The sequence below is a fragment of the Petaurus breviceps genome, unplaced genomic scaffold (assembly GCF_028583685.1).
Source record: "Petaurus breviceps papuanus isolate PSGF00001 unplaced genomic scaffold, PetGlider_PUasm1.0 91133, whole genome shotgun sequence".
NCBI classification, from domain to species: Eukaryota; Metazoa; Chordata; class Mammalia; order Diprotodontia; family Petauridae; genus Petaurus; species Petaurus breviceps.
The window spans coordinates 24,111,970-24,130,317 of NW_027187419.1; the positions used below are offsets into that span (position 1 = coordinate 24,111,970).

At 34.6% G+C, this 18,348-nt stretch overlaps 1 protein-coding gene across 1 annotated transcript in view; it reads right to left on the bottom strand.

Annotated features, from left to right (window-relative positions):
- CNTN5 (contactin 5) overlaps positions 1-17,995 on the bottom strand; it is a 1,715,246-nt gene extending 1,697,251 nt beyond the window's left edge. Inside the window, exon 1 of the mRNA XM_069080670.1 lies at positions 17,527-17,995. The gene's annotated coding sequence lies outside the window, so the exon portion shown is untranslated. The remainder of the gene's footprint in view (positions 1-17,526) is intronic.
- Positions 17,996-18,348: the final 353 nt, after the last annotated feature.

Here is an 18,348-nt window from a genome sequence, read left to right on the forward strand (position 1 = left end):
AATATTATTATCTTTTTGAATTTTCATCTTTTTTCCCTTCTAGTTTTACTTCTTTTATTGTACTGTTTCTCATCATTTTCTAAGGCAATACCATTCATATTCTTCCATCAACCTTGTAATAATTTGTATTTCTATCAGTATTGCCCTTGCCCACCAAATCTCTCAAAGTACTTTTGGTCTCCTTACTGTTACAATTGATTTATATCAATTAAATTTCCTTAGGAAATGGTGATAGTGTGTTGTTATTTGTTTTTATCTATTTTCCATGAGGGTAGTAGGGGGACATTAGGATAGGTTGGAATTGCTTTAATTGCATGTCATATTTTCTTCTAATTTTTATTCTTCTAAATCAGCAATGAATTTATTTGTCCTAAAAAGGTGGTACTTTGAATAGACATATTTGGTGGTTACATGAGTAACTATTCATTTCTTGTCAATAAAGATATAACTAATTTTGTTTGTAGGATATGATTTGGTCTTTGACAAGCCTGCTACTTTCTGACTTCTCTTCCTGAAGAAAGTATTCATGACACATAGACATGAGGTTTCTGTGTGATATGACAAAATAGAATAAAATATAATAGACTTTTGATATTTTTCATTTCCTCCTGAACAATATTTAAAAAAATCCTTCCTTCTTTATGTGCACCATTTCATTGATATCATTTAGCATTAAAGTATATGTCAATTGAATTTATAGGGTCTTACTAAATTCCTTGTAGAATTTCTCAACCTCATCATCCTCTACAAAAGATGTTGATAAGTAATCTGCAATTCTCTCCACAGGTTTTAAATTCTCATCATGAACACAATATAGTACATGGTTAACAGTATGCTATGAAATTTTATTTCTTGTCACTTTGGACACAATGAAAAAAACAAACAAACATGAACTCTTTTATTTGTCTTGCTACATAGGATACTTGACTCATGTCTTTCGTTTACATTCACTTTCTTTTGTCTTTTAGGTACATTTAGAACAGTGAAAATATTCAAATGATTCCATTCCTCCAAAGTCTAATCTTTGGACAAGAATCTCATTCAATGTTGCAACAGTGAAAAGAATCTTTATATAGGGTCTAAAATATGTGATTCCAGTTACTCTTATCATTCTGTCATAGTGCCACTGCAAAAGCAAGAAGAGGTTCCTAAAAATGAGGGTCATTTTATATTAATCATTGTTTCACTACTGACCATGACCAAAGATTTCATCACTAAGTGGCTAGCTACTAGTAACTCCATTCATAGTTTGGCTATTCCATGGAAGCAGATGATATCTATAGCCAGAACCCCACTTAAAAATACTCCAATATAGAAGGAGCTTTCAGATCTTATCTCCCTCAGGCAAAGTTCTTGTATGGTGTAAGTACTTAATAAATTATATATTTTTACTCATTCATTCAATCACTTACACAACAATAATCATGTATGTCGGTATGTATGCATATTTGTGATAATATATCTAATGAATATATATAATATACCTAATACACTGGAAATTAATTTCTTCTACTGAAAGAAATGTGAATTTAAATATACTCACTTTCTGAAAAATATAACATAAAATTGACCTGTTTCTTTATTATTTTCTAGTTAGAAAAGATATTTAAGATTTAGAGGTATAAGGGACCTTACAGTGCATTTAATTCAATAGCTCCTTTTACAGATAAGGATCTGAAGCCCAGGTTGGTACAGTGTCAGTTTAATAGTATAAGCCACACTGGTAGTGAAGATGGAACCAAAGGTTCAAAGTAAAGTCCTCTGACTCCACATTCAGCTCACATTACCTTATACAATGCTGGCTCCAATCTAGTACCCAACTTGTATTCAAATCAACAGCAAAAAGATACTTCTTCCACAAGAGGAATTTCTGGAGAAAGGAAACAATTTGCCAAGTAAATGTTCTACTTTAGCAAATTTTGTACCTGTAAAAAGGTATTTCTCTGAGCTTGGAAACTGCATTTGAGCATTAACTGAAGACAAATATTACCTAAATAGAAAAAAAGGTTACAATATGAACATAGAAATCCTTGTAGTTGGCTTAGGAAATGAATAGTTTTGTTCTATCTCATGAAAAGGGAAAGGGACTAGATCATATAGTATGAATAAGGAAGTACACATGAGAAGAAGGGGGAGAAAGCACAATAATTCACCTATTTTTCTTCTTAATCAATATTTACTCTAAACATCTGTGGAGCATTAGCAAATAGATCACATTTTTTGTACAGAACTTGGAAAATCAACCATGTATTATATCTTAAGGACTATTATCATATAAAACAAATACAGAGAGAAATGATGAAAAGACACATTTACTTTAGATTGAAACATCATCTCCAGGCATATTTTCTTTCAGCAGTTCATGATATGAATATTTATTTAATCACTTACTTATTGAACTGAATGCAACTGCTTTCTCTCAGCTCCCTCTCCTGTCTGGTCTGCTGCTTTCTTCACCTTTCTTTTTCTCAGAATCATACATCTCTAATAGAGAACTAGCTCAATTTTTGGAGCACATCATTCTTTTCCATATTTTCTTCTTTCATGTCTGAATGCCCAGAAATGGTTAAATTATCAGTGAAGGACAGCTGGAGAGTTAGATTGGTGTCTCATAAAGGAAGGATACACATTTTCAAAGTAGTATATGTTTCACAATAGAAATCACAAAATCTGTGCTTATTTCCTGCCAATATTGTAGCCAAAGTAGGCAGATTCAAATACCTACTCTACTATTACCTACATATTGACACTGCACCTATGAAGCCTTATATAATCTATAAGACTTTTGAAAAACTTCCTGTTCTCAATCTGTAATCTGATGAAAGAGTAAGGTGCATTTTTATTATGTTAACAAACCCTATGTCAACAAATTTGGAAAACGGCAACAGGAAGTAGCTAATTTCACTAGCTTTGAATAAATTCAGGTGGTGAAGACATAACAAAAATAGCAATTATTGTTTTAAAATTAAAACAACTGTAAAGAATGTTTGTATTGGGGTTGACATTTATGTAGCAATGCTTTATGGTTTACAAGCCTTTAAGATGCATAATCTTCTTTTGCTCTCACAACAACCAAATGAGGTATAGGTATTATTATCCCTATTTTATATATTAAGAAATTAAGAAACAAAGAGTATAAGTGATAATGCTTTGCTTCCATTCAGATCCAAGAAAAAATTAACTGCTATTATGAAGTAATCTATAATAAAGGAATCTTCATACACACACATATAACTTTAAAGAAACTTTATTTTGCTAAGATAACTTGAATACATGTGTTCTCTTTACCTAGGGGGGAAAACCTGGAGAACACATGAATGGATTCACAATTCAGGTATCTTTCCTACCTCCTAATATGACCGAACCTAAGATTTATGGAGAAGGCTGTAGAGAATACATTCCTAGAAATCTTCAAGAGAGTATAGATAACTACCAAGGCTAGATTTAAGATGCTAGTTTTGAGGTACTACATGGTTTGGATATTCACCAATTCAAAAATATGGTTGGACCAAATGCTCTCTTAGGATCCCTTACTACACTGTGATTTTGGTAGCAATTGTGATAAATAAATCATCAAGATGTTTAGCCTAAATCTCACACTTCTCTAAGTTTATAATAAAAACATTTAGAATAAACTCTTTCAAGCAAAATAGAGCCTAAGTTTAGCTTTCATTTCCTTTTTCAGAAATACAATCTATGTTCAAGTCTTCAACAATCACTACTATGCTAAGGACTTTATCTTGATCTGTCACTTTTGATATATTTATTTTATTCCCATTTCCTGTTAATCTCCTTGGGATATCCTCCTGTAATCAGCCACCTTCCAAGTATAGGTCCCAATTATTTTCTTGCAGTACCCTTCAACTTGCCTCCTTGCTTCTAAATTTTTTCTTTTTAATGTATTTTACACAATTACTAAATCTGTCTTTCTAAAATAATTTTCTTTTCAGCCCAGTGTGTTATAGGCTAGAGAACTCAACTTGCCGTCAATTCTGGGTTTGATTCATGCCTTAGACACTTACAAGAGTACTTAAACTGTCAGCGTTTCCATTTCCTTATGGGCAAAGTAGGCGCATTATTATTTGTACTACCTACCTCATAGTGCTACTGAAATAGTAATAATAAAATAATTTGGTTTCCTATTGAAATGTCAGTTGCTATTCCCTGAATCAGAATTTTCAATGACTTCTTTTTATGAAGATGCCTCATTGTGGCATTCAAGGAGCTTCAACTGCACTACCTTTTATATTCTATTTGATTCACTTCAATTCAACAAACACTTATTGAGAACCCACTCTACATGCAGCACCTGTGCTCTATCTAGCCTGTTAACGTTCTACAAATGGTGCCTACACTAATAGTTAAGCGATTTGCTTTCTGTCTCTGATATGTTCCTAATCACTTATGTCTATGCTTTCATTCTATGTTATTACTCCACCAAAAACATAGCCTTATCTTCCATTTTTACCCAGCTAATTCCTACTGTTTTAAAATTAAAATAACGGCCAGGTTTAGCCATACCTCTGACTAGAAGGCTTTCTAATTACTCTCACTTTACAGTAATTTGTCCTCATTTATCCCAGAGCTTATACCACATTATTAGGGCTTTTATATTTGGTACCTAATTGTTTTATGTTTTTATGTTTAGTCTTTAGAACCTGATTTCAAGTACTTCAAGGACAGGTCCAGATCTTCCATTTTTCTTGTATTTTCCATAAAATTCAATGGCGACTAGGCATGCTATACGTTCTCATCAGATTTTGGAGTCAATTTTTTACAAAATGATCTGTATATCTTAAAGCACAATAATCTCATTTTTTTTTAAATATCAGTGCTTTGTGGCTCTCATAACTGCTTCTTTTCATCTACATTTATTATAGCTCTTTACTCCTCTGTGAAAATGCATTTGGCAAATTATTAGAGTGATCATTTAGGGATATCAGTATTACTAGTTTTATACTGGAACTGTCCATTTTGGGGCACCAAATTGCAACTGTTCAAAGTCTAACTTAAAGTTAAACATTAATTTCTCAAGAACCAAATGAACACTTCGTTATTAACAAATATTTAAAGTGTATTTTTCAAGGCTTGGTAAACTGCCTCCTCCTTATTTTTTTCCCCAAAGTGGTAACAGATTTGTTTTTCCATTCCACAAACTTCAGTGAAATCATCTTACTTCTATCCTAGTACAGACTGAACCAGCAAGCTCATCTTAATGACAAGTATGCCAAGTCTTTTTTTTTTTGATCAATCATCAATAAATCAATACGTATTTATTAAGTGCCTACTATGTGCTGAGCATAGAGGATATAAACAGAGGCAAAAGATAGTTTCTGTCTTCAAGGAACTTTCAGTCTAATGGGAGAGACTACATACAAGCAAATCTATACAAAGTGAGCAATATACAGAATAAATAGGAGATAATTAACAGAGTGAAGGCACTAGAATTAAGAGCATCTATGGAAGGCTTTCTATAGAAGTTAGGATTTTAGTTGGGACTTAATGGAAACCAAGTAGGTCATTAGTGAGTGTGGTAGAGGAAAAACATTCAGGAATGAGGGACAACCAAAGAAAATTCAACTCTCAACATTAGACATTAGTTCAGCATTTAATATTAACTGTTTTAAAGTTGTATACATGTTCATGGCCTCCATAATGTGTGTGCATATGTTATGATAAATCCCATTTTGTTGTAACTTTTAATAATTCATACAGATCTTTATAACTTGTGATCTTGGGAGATGGAACTAACAACAGTAATTGAAAAGAAAATGCCAGGAGCCAGGAAGAAGAGTGTCTTCTTTGAGGAATAGCCAGGATCCCTGTGTCACTGGAAGAGTATGTTGTTGGGAGTAAGGTGAAAGGTAGAAGGGAGCTAGGCTATGAAAGGCTTTGAATAAAAAATAGAGCATTTTGTACTTGCTCCTAGAGGCAAGAGAAGCCACTCTGGAGTTTATTGAATAGGGGAGTGACATGATTGGTTGGATTTGCACTTTAGGAAAATCACTTTAGTGGCTAAATGGAAGACAGATTGGAGTGGGAAGAAACTTGAGGCAGGGAGATCTACTGACAGGCTCTGGCAATGATGCAGGCATGAGGTGATAAGGGCCTGCACTAGATTGGTGGCAATGTCAGAGGAGAGAAGAGGACTAATTGGTGAGAGGTTGAAAAGGCCTTAGCAACAGCTTGGAAATGAGGGGTGACAGATAATGGGGAATTTGGGATGACTCCTAGGTTGCAAGACTAAAGGACTGGGAGGATAGTGTTGACCTCTATATCAATAAAGAAGTTAGGAGAGAAGGAAGGCTCAGGGAGAAAGATAATGAGTTCCATTTTGGTCATATTGAGTTTAAGATGCTTACTGGACATCCAGTAGAGTGAATAGTAGCATACTTAAAATTTTAGCTATGATCTAAAAAAATAATCTTGCAAAATAAAATGCACATTTTAAAAGTTTTTAGCACCAGTATACTCCCATAGTGTCAATTATCTTGTTTCTGCAGAAGACCTAAGATCTACTTACGTAGTCCTGAGCTCCTAATCTTCACTCACATCACCAACTGTCTTTTACAAGTTCACATTGGGACACCCATTCAATAAATTCCAATGGCTCAATATCACATTTAACATCTCTGAGTCTTACTTTCCTCATCTGCAAGATGAGGTTAATAAAAGCAATTAGCTCACCAGATTGTAAGGAGAAACTAATAAGATTCATGTAAAGAATTTTGCAAACCTTAAAGTGATATAAAGTTAGCTATTAGTATTCTTTCTTGGAATTTGGCCAAAAAAAGTGAAGAGATATAAGGAGGATTGCTTACTGGGGGTAACAGGGTGAAGTGAGTCACCTTTCAGTAGCACTAGAGCTAATAAACACAAATGAAGCCAAAAGAGAAAGAGTCAACATATAGGAAAACTGAGAAAATAAGGGTAAGAGGGGTAATGATAAAATGACATGCTAAGAGATAAAGAGACAAAATTTGGTACATTGGCTGGGGGAGGAGGAGAAGAGCTGGCTTTAGCAAAAAAAAAAAAAGGAAACTTCCTTAGACACAGAAGAAAGAATGAATAAACATAAAGAAGGCTTGAAGCATCAGAGAAAAATAAAAGGGATATGTACTGTTAAAAAATTTTACTTTTTGCATTATAAATGATAGCAGGTCAAGGAGGTAAGGATAGAGGGAAGTTTAAGTTACACTGGACGATCACAAGTTGAAACAGGAGTGATAGACTTAATTATATAGGGAGGAGTAGAGATTTGAGTGGGTATAGTGAGAATGAAGATTTTAGTTAAGATGAGTGATAAATGATAGATTTTAGAACCAGAAAGCTGGAAAGAGGAGGGAGGGAAGGAATAAGCACCTACTAAGTGCTAGCTATAGAAGGAAGTTAGGTGGCTCAATTTACAGAGCACTGAGCAGGAAGACCTGAATTCACATTTGGTCTCAGATACTTACTAAGTCTGTGATTGTGGGCAACTCACTTACCTTATGTTTTCCTTAATCTGCTGTAGAAGGAAATGGTAAACCACTCTAGTATCTTGACAGGAAAATCCTAATGACAGTATAGTCTATGAGGTCATGAAAAAGTTGGACATGACTGAACAACAAATGTGTTCACCAATGTGCTAAAATCTTTATGCATTTTATCTCATTTGATCCTCACAACAACCCTGGGAGGTAAGTGCCATTATCGTCATTTTACAGTTGAGGAAACCAAGACAGAAAAAGGTTAAGTGACTCGCCCAGGTTCACATAACTAGTAAGTGTCTAAGGCTGGATTTAAACTCAGGTCTTCCTGAAAACAAGGATGGTGCTCTACTCACTGTGTTAGTTTAAGGATCATTTAGCCCACCTCCATCATTTTTCAAATGTGAAAACTGGAACATAGAGGGATTAAGTTAGTAGGTCAAGGTCACATGAAAAAAAAGGGTGTGGAACCAGAATTCAAACTCAGGTCTTCTGAGTCCAAATATCATTCACTCTATCAACTAGCTATAGAGGGAGAAATGGAACCTGCAGATTATTAAATATTAAACATTAGCTCTAAGCTTTGTGTCTTAAGTATTTTTTTCTTATTTGAAATGCTTTATTTGGCCTTAATCAAACAGGAAGCACAATTCAATATTACATTTACATTCAGGACACTATTAAATATGACCTTAATTAAGAAAATGATTCTCAGTTTTGGGCCTCAATTTTCAATTTATATAAAAGGTGGTTGATGCTGCTGATCAAGTTTCAAGAAAAAGATGAAAATTAAAATTTTAAAACTGGGATATGTTAAATATATAGCTTCCTGATTTTTTAGAAGTATTTAAGCGCTACAGGCAAACAGTCAGAAGTTACTGAAAACTATTTAGCATCCTTACTAGAGGAATGAAGAAAAGGTAAAGGCATAGAAATCTACTTTAGTAACACTGCTCACCTGCATTAAAACATTCCAATGCCTCCTCATGGCATTGAGATTACAGGATTATATAGACTATGCCAGCAGAAGGCAAATTCTATCAGGGTCTGCAAGTCTGGAATGTTACAGGTTTATGTCTTCTATGTGATAACCAACTTAAGGAAATTCACAAAGACATAGCTAAGGGGGGGTGGCTAGGTGGTGCAGCAAGTAAAGCACCAGCCCTGGAGTCAGGAGGACCTGAGTTCGGTTCCAGCCTCAGACACTTAAAACCCACACAAAAAAACTAGCTGTGTAACCTTGGGCAAGTTACTTAACCCCAATTGCCCTCCAAAAGGAAAAAAAAAAAGAAAAGAACAACAAAACAAGAACCTGTCTCCATTTGGTAGCACTTTTGGTAACCACCAAAGATGGACATCATCTACTTAGACAATGGGGCAAGGAGGTGGTAAAATGGATAGCATGCAGAAAGCTTGGAGTCAGGAAGACCTTAGTTAAAATCCAGCCTCAGACACTTGCTAGCTATGTGGCAAAGCACTTCACCTCTGCTTCACTCACTTTTCTCATCTGTAAAATGGGAATAATAATAGCACCTACCTGCCATGGTTGCTGTCAAGATAAAATGAGATAATAATTGTAAAACACTTAGCTTAATGCCTGGTATTTACATAGCACACAAGCACTAAATAAATGTTATTTATTATTATAGAGAACCGTGATCTCTATTGGTGGTGGAGGAAGTAACCAAACTGATAAAATCCCAAACTTGCTAAATTATTGAAATATTAACCTCAGATTGCAATAGGAAATGGGGGAAGGAAAAACCTTAACAAGAAAGTACATATTTTGTCAGACTGAGACTGTAGTCTTAGTGACATCAGATTCCAGGCAAAAGCATCATGTTTTCCAGCAACTACTAGGAGAGAAGGCATGGTATAGTGGCTATGGGATTGGCTTTTCAATTAAGGGGACCTGACTTCAATCCCTTCCTCTGACATACATTAGTTGTGTGAGCATGGAGACAAGTACTTTAACTTGTTTGTGCCCCTACGCAGCTCTAAAGTGATAAATTAAACAGCAATAACCCATCTGCACTAGTAGATAGGATTTCCATTCTGGCAGTTCCTGTCAGCACTAATAAAATCTTTCAGATCTCAACAACAACAACAACAACAACAGCAACAACAAAAAGTCCTATTATGCATAGCTTTAATCTTATCATTAATCTTTGTAACCAGCACTAATAGTCAAATGGAAACATCCACAGTAATATAAAGACACACCATGCATTGACCAAAATTGTATCTACATTCATTTCTACTAAGATTTACTTGGATTATCAAAGAATAGATGGAGTTAGTAACTAAAATCCAAAGTTTAGTGAGAGGAAAGCAACTAAGAAAATTCAAGATGAGTAACTGAATGTAGAAGTACAACTTACTGCAACATAACTTTGCCATTGACTTCTGGGAAGCAGAAGCAGCAGTTAAGAGAATCAATGCTGTGCAATATTCATAGGTGGGATGATTCAATTGGAAGAAGAACACTAATACTAACATCCCTGTGGGCTAAATCCAATACTAAAAATTTTACATCTTAATTATTGTTAGCTTTTTTAAACATTGCAGTATGTATTACTTTTCATTTATTTTGCTCTCTAGGGTATTTCCCAGGAAGCCCAGAGGGAAGATTGCAAAATAAAAATATTTTACTGGTTTGTTTTTATAATTTTTATACAGTAAGAATCCATAAGACCAATATTGGTTCATGTGTCTTATAATACCGAGAAGCTTCTATTCCCCAACCAATTTGGTAAACCAATTATTCTTTAAAAATATTAAAGAATTCCAAGCCAGCCACTTTGAAGTTCATTTGTTTAGAGTCCTTTGAGTTTCTAGTAAAAAAAAAAAAAGCCTGCCCAAACTGTACTAAATAATATATACATGTTACATACTCATGGTGGAAGAGACTACAAGCTGTACACTTTTGGCAGTATTTACTAACTTAAATGGTACCTACATCACAGTATTATCTTCATATGGCATATACAAAGCAAAAAGTGTGGTTCCACATTTTTATCTTTCAACTAGTTAAAAAATTAAACTTAAAAAAATATATTTGCCTGTTAAAACTTGTGGAACTATCATCTGTTAGAGTATTTGAATAGCCTAAAATACAGTGGGCTACCTCATCTGATCATGTTTGTCACTAGTTTGAAATGTTCTTAAAAAAAAAACACTGTCTCACTATTATTTCCAATTATGCATCAAGAACATCAGTGATTTTTCCCATGGAGGCATTTTTAACAACTCTAGTTTTAGATGTATTACCAGAAAATATAGTTAATTTATTCACCTAATAATTTGATTCTGGATATTTAATAAGGTCTTTTGCTATATTAAAGGAGAAGAATGTATGTATTTTTTTTACTTTGCTGCTAGAACTAAAGAATTCTCTTCCTTCCCTAACTCAATAGATTTATTTTCTAAAATAAAATACCTCACTGCTTTTTAAATGAAGTTAAGAAAAACTGAGCTTAAGATTTCTTGATCATTCAAAATGCCATTTAATGTTATTACAGCATCAATTCTATTTTGTGCCAAGTTCATTTCCTATGGCAGCAAAGAAGTCCATTGTTATTCTTATACAATATCAGTTTATTTGCATTCCTAGATGACCCTTAGAGATTGGTGTATACTACTTGAGATTACAATTCATTCTCCTTTTGAAAAACTTATTAAAAATTCTTTTTTCCCCCAGAGCAACTTATCCTTTATTTTTTCTAACTCCATTCAAGTTTGCAATAATGCAGAAGTTAGTCATTGCTTACATTGCTTTACATGAATTATAGTTTCCATTTCATTGAGTGCCCTAACAACTGAACATTTTATCACTTTAAATAAAATACCTATTCAGCAACTATTGACAAAAGAAAATGGTTGGTCCCTTACATATATACAGATAAATATACACCAAAGATCATTTTAGTTGACATGTCACCAAAGCTTGGTGTCAACTTCCAAAACCCCTACTCCTCTGGGTCCATCCCTTACTTCGGAACTGAGATTTAGCTTAATATTTCTCCTTGTTGCCAAATGATCATTGCTGATCTGTTGAATGATGTCTTCAAACTGTTCTCCTGTGCTCTGAAGTCATTCATAACAGAGCCATCCGCTTTTAAGGTCTATCAGAAAAATATTTTAATAAGTTGACACTGATTTTCTAAGCTTTGAACTTTTCATTATGAAAAATGTAACATCAAAAGCTTCCTCCAAGCATATGTCCACACTTACAATATGTCTGAGAACAACAGAATTACATATGTATATGCAACATAAACGATAATTACAGGCTTATGATTCTAAGCTTGACCCTAGAAGCTATGGTGAAAATGGACTATGTTCTCACCTTAAAGAGCATTTATATTGTTAAATAGAACTGGAATGGGATTCAGGAGATTTGTTTTATAGTCCTGGCTCTGTCCTCAACAGCTGTATGATGACTCTAGGTAAGTCAATCCAGCTCTTTGGAGCTCAGTTCCTTTATATTTAAAAAAGGGGGTTGGACTAGATAATGTCGAAGAATCTATCCCAGGTTTAACACTCAATGGGTTTGTGTGATCATTGCTACAGTGTGGCAACTGCATAAAATCTGAATATCAGAAATACAAATATAAAATCTCTCTCTGTATACACAGGTGTGTATATTTATGAATATGAATAATACACATTTATAAGTATATACATGGTCAATTTAGCTTCGATTAAATGAAAGTTTCCTTGGTGTTTCCTGTGTTCAAGTAGGTCAGAAACAACCTTTGTTATATTTTACAATGTTGAAATTCCAGTTAAAGCTAAACCAGGTTATTATAGAAAACAAAGGCTTATCCCAGTTGTCATTCACTTGCTTCTTCAGTCTTTCAAATGATGCTCATTTGAATCACTGGGGGTTAAATCTTATTCTGCATTGTGTAAGATTTGAAATTTTTCAGTCTCTCAACAAATCTTGCCATTGAAATGTTATATTTATGGTAAAACAGAAAATCAACAATACCTTCCAATATCCTTTTATACAATCTTTATACAGTTTTGCTAGGAAAGTCTAGTTATGGTTTCATTTTATTCACCAATTAGTCCTTGAAAAAAAAAAGTATGGAGATGGACAAATGTAAGAGAGAAGAAAAGTAAATATTCAAGGAGAAATCAACATGCCACACAGATTCACAGCAATGTATTGAAGGATTCTGGACAAAGTTATGAAAAACTCCAATACTAAATTATTATGTTATTATCACTAATAATAACAATATTTGTTGTTACCATTGTCATTAGAAATTCCATTAGATTTAAGTTTTGAGCTTTGTAGTTATATGTTGAATGCTATGACCTATACCAGTGTATTCAGAATACCTGTCTTATTGTTCATATTTCATTAATTAATCTGTCAATTAAATAGCACAGAAAAATTCTGTCTCCAATTACCATATAGTAATCAGAATATTCTAATGTTTAGTGATACTGGGAATGTCTCTGTTGGACTTTTGAAGGAAAGGTCAAATGTTTTTCCTCATTAGTAGATGAAAAGTGCAAGAATAATAGAGAATATCTTCCTAGTCCCTATATAATGAATTAACTTATGTAGCTCAACTTTTTCATTCATGATCCAGAAAAGACAGTTCCCAACTCCTCAGACTGAAGGAAACCTTTCCATCTGTACCCACCACACCATGCATTATTGGCTCCAGAAACACAATAAGGTTCAAACTGGCTAATAAGTAGCTGCTTTCTTTATTCATAACTCTAAAAGGAACATCAGTAGTCAAGATCAAAGAGGTACAGGTAATGTCTCTATAAGTGGGAGTTAATCCAAATATACAATAAATAATGCCATGGAATGAGGCTTTATAGGATCACTTTTTTAAAGAAAGTTTGGAAATAAGATGGAAAAATATTTATGCCCTTAGCTGGCACAAGGGGGAGAATGAACCAAACATCATCTTTTGGTAACTTCTTCCACAGCAGAACATTTTACTGAGCAATTGACCCCATTTATGAATGTCCAAATTCTTCAATCAATTAAGCAAGTTTATTCATGATGGAAGTATTCATATATGTAGGGATTTTTGAACCACCAGTGGATAAAACTCAACAACAAAAGTCACATTAACACCTTAATTTCCAAATGCAAAAGCAAAACAAAACATTATTTTTCCATTCTTCTCCATAATCTCTTTTTTTTTTTTTTTGTAATCATGGTGACAGGGTTTTTTTAAAAAAAATCTAGATTAGCAAAGTCACACATAGAGACTGTCAGCACAAGTTTCTTCAAAGTCCTAAATAAAGATCAGGCAAATCTCATCCTACTTGGATTTACCATAGGCATGAGCATGCATACACGTGCGTGCACACACACACACACACACACAGAGGTTATATGGAGGAGATTTTAAATACTCTGAATCAAACAGAATGGTGGCATTATTTATGGGGATGAAGTTACAGCACATTTCTATTTCAAGGCACTGAAGAAGAGAGAACCCTTATGTTATGGCCAGATTGAAGTGTGAGAAGTAGCAGTTAGAAAGGCTACTATAAATGAATTGCAATACATAAGACTAAAGAACATGGAAACAAGGATATAAGTATTACCTAACGATGTCCGTTACAATTGAAAACTACCTACTTTAATTGCTAACAACTATTAAGAGAGATCAGAATGTAAATCATAGAATTTCCAGAACAAGTTAGCTAGATAGAATTTATTCCCACATCTGATTTCTGTATATACCTTTACTTCAATGGACAACTGTAGTCCTTTTAGAAAATAAATGGATGAATTAATGACGTTATTATAAAATCCTTCTAATAGTCACCAAATCCCTGAAACACTGGCAAATTAGTTATACTTCATTACTTTTGCTGACCCTATCAAATCATAACTTAAAACCAAAGAAACTTCTTAGATATTATGTTAACAGGATGGCTTTTTGAAAATCTAAAGTCAAGAAATTAGAAAAAATATGTAGAAAAGTTTGGAGGGGGATAAAAAATGAGTTGACTAGATGTTATAAAAATTTTTAAAGTCCTATGGTTTAAGTGTTAAGGAGTTTTATGCATTTCATTATTTTTTAAAATGCACAAGCCTCTAATGTAGAGTTATTGATCACAGATGCTCAGAAAATAAACCTCTGCAGGGACTCTACTGCTCTGAGCTTCCGACCAGCCTCTTTCCTGTTATAAACTGCTAAGAAGTTCATGCAACATATTAGAATACTCATAAAGTAAAGAGTAAGAAAAATTAATGAGACATCAGGAAATAAAAAGTTTCTAAATATTCTTAGCTTTAGAAATAAGAGAAACAGCTGCATAAGTTTGAGATATTGAAATGAACATTTTTAAGATGTCAAATTATTGAGATATTTTGTCATGTTTAAAGTTGAGGGAAAAAAGGACCTTCTGACTCTTGATAAAAATATCTAAATTCAAAGAAAAAAATTAAAAAGGAGATATTGTTTAGAGGAGTAGAAGAACCAAGGCTTTGTGCCATGGTGTAGAGAACAAAATGACAAAATTAAGAAAAACCACTTCAGAACCAAAACTTGGCAAGTGTGTTGGTGGAATAATGCCTTAGTCCACTTTCTATTGGACTATAGGGCACTATCTGATGGCATTAAAATGGTTCACACCATCCAATCAAGCTTAACTTTGACAAGTCATTTGTAGTTGCCTTTGCTTTGTTTCTGTGATCAAGACAACTTTCATTTTTTTATACTTAAAAATATTTATCTTAATATTCTATCTAGTAGAAGCTAAATAAACTACACATACTGATTCAAGCAGAAACATACAATTACCTTTATTCATCCAGAGAGCTTTCTACCCTTTACTGACACCCTCTGGTTCTTGCCTCTAAGACAGCTTTCAGTTCCAAACCAACACTTAAAATTTACCCTGAGATGGATGTATTTTAGGATGCTAAATAAAACAATTATGTTAATCAAACTAATTAAATAATTATTCTAAAAGTTAGCTATATAGGTAAAGAACAGGCATTGGTGATTTCTTTAAAAAATAATTTTAACTAAATAAATAATTGATTATATGTTTAGACATGTTATATGTTCCTATAATGGTTTCTGACTAGCTAAGAGTTAGACCTTGGCTTATCCTGGTAAATGTTCATATTTCTTTCATCTATTCCTTAAATTCAAGAAGTAGAGATTTTCAATGACCTGGTTCATAGTGATCCACCAGTATCTATACTCAATTCACCATGATTTAATTGCCAGCTTCAAAAATCTGGATTTGAGTTTCTGTGGGTTATTATTGCTTGATCTCTTGCTGTTGAGAATTCTTACATCGTATCTTATCATCTAAGGTCACACTCAGGTTAGTAACCCTCTCTTCTCAAGTTCTATTCCCTGAGTCTTTAAATTGGAGGGAAAAATGGTCCTGTTAAAGTTTTCTACTTTTTGTTCTATAAACATTCCCATTTATATCTCTAATACACTTCTTGTTATTCACAAGCTTTCCACACTGAAATACAGTTTACACACGCACACACACACATATTTTTTAAAAATTCATTTTCTCCAGTTGTCTTCACTTATTTTTGTAGTTTTTGCCCTCTCTTGACTTTTTTTTTCTAATCCTTTCTCTTCCTTCTGAGGCACTAGATATATAACAATGCCTTACATTATCCACTAAACTTAATTAGCCTTCGTTTCTACTCACTTTTCCCCCTCCAAATAAATTTGTTTCATATTTAATTCTTTCACCTCAGAACACACACACATCTATCAAGTTTAGATGAGATTTATAGGTACACTAGATGAAATTTGAGCCTCAGCATGTTGATGGGGGGAAAGGGGGAAAGTATGAAAAGGAGTATGAGTGTGTTATTTGAAATTTACTTCAAACTCTTTGATAACACTTTAGGATAATGCTCTAATCATTGCTAATTCCTTTGGTATTCAGGATAATATTAATCATGATTAACTCATTTGTTAATAACATGGATGTCAAAAGTACTTCTGTAGGAGTTCTGGCATAATTCACTGATAATTAATTACACCTCCACTAATTCTTAAATGTCACCCAAATTTTAATTGTTTGATATTACTTCTGTAGCTGGGCCATATAACTTCTTCACATTGCTCCCTTGCATTTCCCTTTTACAAAAAATTAACTGAAAGTATGGAATTATATAAGGTAATTTAAAATATTACCACAAATACATGTAAAATATCTAGTTAAGGAGAAAAAAACACATGAAGATCCTGGAATTTGCTTTTAAGTAGCTATACTATATTCTTGTTTATTTTCTATTCTAAAGGGGAATAAAAATAAATATAGAATGGGGGGGTTGGTCTTATTTAAGGGGAAAATCAATTGCTTGCTTACTAAAGGGACAATTCTCAGCTCATCTTTAAGTATACTCATAAGTATTCAAGTCAGTACTCTTAACACTTTTAATTAGAGAAACCCATACCTGATAGGCATCTGAATATTTTTGACAACCTGCCTGAGCTTTCAGACACAGCCTTGCTATAATTCAAGCTATTATTTTCCTAAGTGTCCTGAACTTGGTAGAACTCTACTTTCAGCACCTCACTACTGCTTTTTAACAAGTTGCTACATTGCAAGGACCCTGGAGTCAGAGGTACCTGATTCCCACCTAGATATTTCTCAGGCATCAGTCAGACACAGCACCTGCAAACTGCTTCCTACTTTTAGAATATTTATTTTCTGTTGAAGAGACTCCTCAAGATTTCCTGGCATGCCGTCTTCTCCACTGTCTAGTTTAAGGAACTGTTTCTGGTTTCGGGAACATTAGAACATACATAAATAGGTCACATTTTACTCTTGCTTCAACTTTTCTGACGTAAAAATCTCAGCATAGAAAAAGGCATGCAAAAATAACACCCTAATCAGAAACAAAAGCAACCTCTGCCCTCAGCAGACCCCAGTTGGCTTCCCCCCTGCAATTTGGATACACTGACAGTCTAGTAGGAAAGCATGAACTGCCCGGCTCTGCTGCCCATATTAGCCAATGCCAGAAGATGCCCAAGTGCAATCCCAGGCACCAGCCCCTGTTGAAGAAATGTCAGTCACTCACCGATGATGTGACAGAATCTCCGTCCGCGCTCTACCTGCCGTGGTGCCTCTCAGTCCCGGGCTCCCATCCTCTTGGCAGCCACCGACCGGTTCGAGTTCACATCTAACAGGCAGGCAAGCAAGGCAGGCAGGCAGGCAAGCAGTCCCTCGCGGTTCTGTTCAGCCTGGGAGGGAGCAGAGAACTGCGGAGTTTGGAGTCATCCAGAGGGAATCCTCTCGCTTCCACTGTCGCTCACTGAACAAGGGACGCAGGTGAACGCATCCTCTCCGCCTGGAGCTTTAAATAGCACTTTTACTGCTGGTTTCTTGCAGTTTATGCTTCCTTCCACTCTGGATTTGATTATATTGGGAAATAGGTGAGGCACCTCCTCTGGTTGGTGTTTTTTTTTGTACAAAATTTTCTCATCCAATGTCGTCGCTCTTCCCCAGCGCTCTCGCTCTCTGACTGGCTGTGTCCTCCTCGCAAGCTGTGTGTGGATGAGCGTGTGTGTGTCTTTCCCTTCCTCTGGTTCTCCCTCCCTTCTTTCTCTCTGCCTCACAGAGCGCCTCACTGCCTCTTGGTGAAAAGGTTCATTTAGCATGTCCTCGGGCTTAAAGGACTGTTTGCCTCCAGAAGGGTTTGAGATGTTTCCTTCCTCGTCTCAGTAGTCTACGGGTATTTTCCTGTCCTCCTAAGTAATAAGAGATTTCCGCCCCTGCTTTCCTCCCATCCTCTGTCTGTATTTAAAATTCATAGGTTTACTTAGCAAACACTCTAGCTGCGGCTGGCTACCTGCTAGACCTCCTGCAAAGTATATTCCTCTGCTGTCCCTTCCGCGCTGCT